Source organism: Pinus tabuliformis, chromosome 8, assembly GCF_031772625.1.
Source record: "Pinus tabuliformis cultivar Carrire ecotype Pingquan chromosome 8, CPIR1, whole genome shotgun sequence".
Classification (NCBI taxonomy): domain Eukaryota; kingdom Viridiplantae; phylum Streptophyta; class Pinopsida; order Pinales; family Pinaceae; genus Pinus; species Pinus tabuliformis.
The window spans coordinates 605,137,808-605,142,813 of NC_142294.1; positions in this window are offsets into that span (position 1 = coordinate 605,137,808).

The following is a 5,006-nucleotide window of genomic DNA, read 5'->3' on the forward strand; positions in this document are numbered from 1 at the left end:
TCCTTGTTGTTATTCACATGTGTTTCTTCCTGGGTTGGGACTATTCCCTCTCATCAAGAGGCTCACTTTACCTCCCCCTTTTAACAGTAAGAGAACCTGGACACAAAGTTACATTAAGCACTCACCAGGCATACTCACCTTGCTTTCTTGAAGTTACAAGCATAACACTCTCATGTGTTGAACAACAAGAGCTAAGGAAAATCTCTAAGATAATGGCAACCGAGCCATCATACCAGATGGGAATCTTACACCAAACGATGTGAGGTCTAGTTGGGACTTCATACCGGGGAGATCCCCTTTGTTGGCGGTTCCAGCACAATCAAAACTTTTCTAAGGGAGGCATAACCATGCTCAACACATAAGCTAACATTACTTGTACAATGATCAAGAAGACATTTCCACTAATGACAAAGGGTGGACCCATGGTTGGATGAATGTTTGTATGATCATAGCCATCATATTGTGCTCTCGTAATAATCCTGAAATCGTAGCTCAGATGGATGGAACTAGATCTGGGGTATTCTATATTGTTCACTCGATTTTCCAACATACGAGTCTAACCATGTGAATAAAGGAGCTGGAGTCGAACATGGTAGACACCCTCTGATTACTGACCAATGATTCAAGTCGTTAACAAACATGAGAGAAACCACCAATGATGTTAATGGTTCTCAAGGTACTGCAATATAATCCATATGGTTTCAATGAATGAGTTGAAGTCAAACCCACATATAAATTGTCAATCAAAGGCCAGTGATTTAAACCTGTCGTCGAGAGCAAGTAAACTTGTCATTGATGTAAGCAAGTTCCAAGGTACTTAAGGATGAATTTCTAAGTCAAATTCCTAGATAATGAGTTGATGTCGATAGGAAGCGACCTGTCACAAGAGGGCCTTGATGTATCCTCCATCAACGAAACAAAATGGGTATCATGATTCAAGAGAGAAAGACTTTGATGTGGAACTCGTTTAGGAATGACAGACATGGAATGAAGGCTTAAGAGTATCGTAGCATATATTAACTAAATGACTTCTCTTGAACACATCGACGACACTGAATGGAGTTGGAAACATTGACCCAAAACTGAAAATGGAGGCTCTTAAATGGTATAATGAACCAAAAGAAAAGCAAATTCTCCAACCCAACAACCACAAAGTCGTGTTCAAGAGTGACTCGCTACCATAATAGGTGGAATATCCCATTTTCCCAATTTCCTCGACCATTGTTGGTCAATACCTCTTTATTTTTTAACAAGCTTAAGGAGGATAACCTATTCTTGATATGTAAGTTCATCCTTCAGATGAATCCCTTTGAGTACATTCATCGAACCCTAAGAAAGAGTGGCTCAATCTCGTCATGTTTGTCGAGTCCATCATTGTTTGATGTTTTAACGAGTCCAACGAAGGTCTAACTCAGCATCTTTTTCATGTTTGGAGAGTTTTAAAAAGAGGCAAAAAAGAATAATCCAAAGGTTCCTTTTCATAAATTGTCTCTTGAATCTGAAAAGGTAGAAAACAATACTCAGTAGAATCTCTTAGCCCTGTTCAACTAAGGTATTCATTTTTTGTAGTTAGTTTATCAGTCCAGAAAAGAGTTAACTTTAATGAGTAGACGTCTTTTCATTTACTTTAACAAGTTCAAAAGGACAAGTGCTCGACAATATTTTCATGTTTAGGGAGTCTGAAAAGAGCTGAAAGAGGACTCCAGGGGGTTCCTTTTTTGTAGGTTTACGAAGCCTGAAAAGGTGATAAAAGTATGCTCCCTGGTCAAAATGGTCTGTTTCAATCGAGACATCATCAAATCTGTTAAAACAATTGTCATCCTGCTCAAAACACCAACAAAGGATTAAAAATACTTGTTTCATGATAAAATTGGGCCATATTTAGGTCAAGACACTAATAAATTAATGATGAAAATGACCATAAAATAGGCAAAAGGTAACTCATTTTTACCATTTTCACATCATTGAACATGGATATACCCTAGAAACCCCGTAGGGTGAAAACCAACAAATGTTTAATTTTATTATTAAACGCTCGTGAGGGTGTTCACCCCTCACTCAATGACTTATAAGGGAGTCCATCCCTTAACCATTGTCATAAAATCTTACAAGAAAATATCACTTAAAATACAACATATCTAGCTAAAATATATTACAATCATCATGATATCATTTACCCACAAATCTTCAATATTTATATCTTTGTGGCCAAGTTGTTTTCATGAATGGACCATCCCGCAGCTCGCACTCATCTACATGGACCATTAATTCTTTACATGCCACAATGTTAAACATAATCTATCCTTTACGCAAGTCACCATCTTTTCCTGCCAGTGTTGTCATCAACAAACATTGATATCATCTATTCATGGCATACATGAAATGTCAATAAACTATTGCAACATGCTTCTTTTAACAACACTGCATATGCATTAGTTATAAGTGTATAACCATCAATGAATGTTTATAAACAATACCATATTAACTAATATTTCCCCTCGCATAAGCACACATTCTTACAAGACAAATCACTACAACTTTCCAGACATTCCTTTAAAGGAACTAACACATCAGTTATAATCTTCTTACATGTGAATTACATAAGCTTGTCTAAAGAACTGGCCCTTTAGCTATTACTTTTGATGCATGCAAATACGTAAAGAAATCTAACACAACATGTTGTCACTTCCTGCATGTGAATGTATATTCTTTCCAATGAAAGCTAACACAAATCTTGCATGCATATACATCTTATTCCACAAGAAACTAAGATAATAGTTATGATAGCATAAAAGTAATCACATATAATTTTTCTAAAGAAATATAGCTCAATAGTTCTTCTATCCATACAAAGAACATATCTCTATAACACAATGACTATTCTTTGTGCATGCAAGAGCTTATCATAATAGCCCTTCTTTAATGTATGCAACACATATTCCCTTCTCTAGAATTCTACCATCATTAGGTATTATTTTCATGTAAACAATTACATACTTCTCTTTCAAAAGGAAGTTAATATAACCTCATTTCTCTATCTTCCTATATGTAAGTTTCTCATGCTTCCCTTTCAAGAAATTACCATAGATAACCATCTTTATGCATAAAAACCAGGCAACAATAACAAGGTTAACTTAACCTTTTATGCACCGAAATCAAGAAATTGACACAATTCATCTAGCAAGACAATATTTTCAAGAGATTATTCTTTTCAAGAAAGTTAACATAATAACTTTCTCTATCTACACGCAAAAACATATTTTCTATGTCACAATGGCTACCCTTTTGTGCATGCAACATGTGTTTTTCCTAACACAATGACCTTTACTTCAATGCACATAATATTTTCAAGAAACAAGCATGCATTCTTGTTCTTGTATGAACAAGATTCATATGCATCTTTTAAGAAAACAATCTATTTCTATTTCAAGAGATCTATCATAAAATCCATTCTTTTCATACATGCACAGGAAGTTGAAAAACCTCGCAGTCTTACGTTGGGAAGATGATGACATCCATGGAAGAAGATTGAGGCACTTGACTGAACTCTCGACTATGTGCAAAGGAGAAACGCAAAACCCTAGTACGAACATCGCAAATGAGCCTCTAGCAATAGGGTTCAATCGGTAGTTGCTAAGACCCGGCTCTAAGCAATCTTCACCGTTGGATGGCCATCTCCATCCTGGACCATCGATGAGGTCACCACTCCCAAGGTGGACAGGTGGATGGATTAGCGCAGTGGTCCAGAGACTTCCATAATAAAATAAAACCAAAATGTTTTAAAACCTAAGTTTATTAATTATTAACGTTGGCTATAGGAAACCTTATGTCATAGATATGATATGGGTCTTAACCATAGTAAGGGTTGGTGATCCAACTCTAAATCAACAACTTATCTGGCATTTAACATCAAGTCCACATTACTTCAACCGTAAATCTATAAATGCATTTAGTATCATTGATGCTTTTATTACCAATGAATGACATTAGTATTAAGACGAATGTACAGTGAATGAAAATTAATAAAAAGAAAAAGAAAAATTTATTTGTGGTGTGTTGTTTCACTAGGTATGTGACAATAACTCAATTATTATTATGTATGTTAATTTCAGTAAAAGTTATTTAATTTTTCGTATATATAAATATATATATATATATATATTATTATCCCTATCGCAAGGTGGGTATTACGCATTCAAAAAAAAAATTGACTGCCAATTAGTTTAATTTTGACTAAAAAATAAATCATATTGATTAAATTTAACATTTGGAAACTATTTTTTTTAATAAATTATTTTATTTTTCCTTAATCTAATTGGCTATTAAGCTCTCGGTCTTATTGAGTAATCATCACAAAATTGTATGAACAAGCTTTCCAGCAGTTGTCCTCCACGGTCCAACTCACAATCCATATCTTTTGCAGTGATTTCATATGAGTGACATTTCAATGACAACGACATTTTGGGCACTATTACTCCATTTATTGATGTCTGCGCACTTAATTATGTTTCAGTGGAGTGGTTGGGCATTTAAAATATTGATGCATGTGGCATTTAGAGGTAGCCTAGGTCAAGAATTAAGCATTTCTTACTAGTGCCTTTTCTGCATCATTTTTCAACCTTTTCTACATCGTTTTTCCAGTCCAGACTGTTGTGCTTGGTGTCTTTTTGATGCTGCTCTGCTTTCTGTGCTTTGTGTCTTGTTGTTGCTACTCAACTTTGTGTGTCTCAGCTTTCTGCGTATCGGTGTCTTTTTTCTGAAGGTATGTACCTCGCTTCTCCTAAAAATAGTTGCAGAAGAATTAGCTTCTTCGTTTATTATATTTGTCTGTGGTTGTGGCTACATTTGTGTCTACTGCTTTGTATGGCAATGTTTGTGAATATGTGTAAGCAAAATCGAACAAAGCACATCCAATACACAAAACTTTCAAAATTTGTAAGCTTTTCAAATAAAATGTAATGGTGCACCTTAAAATAATGATCAGAGAGCATGAAATCTATGTTCTT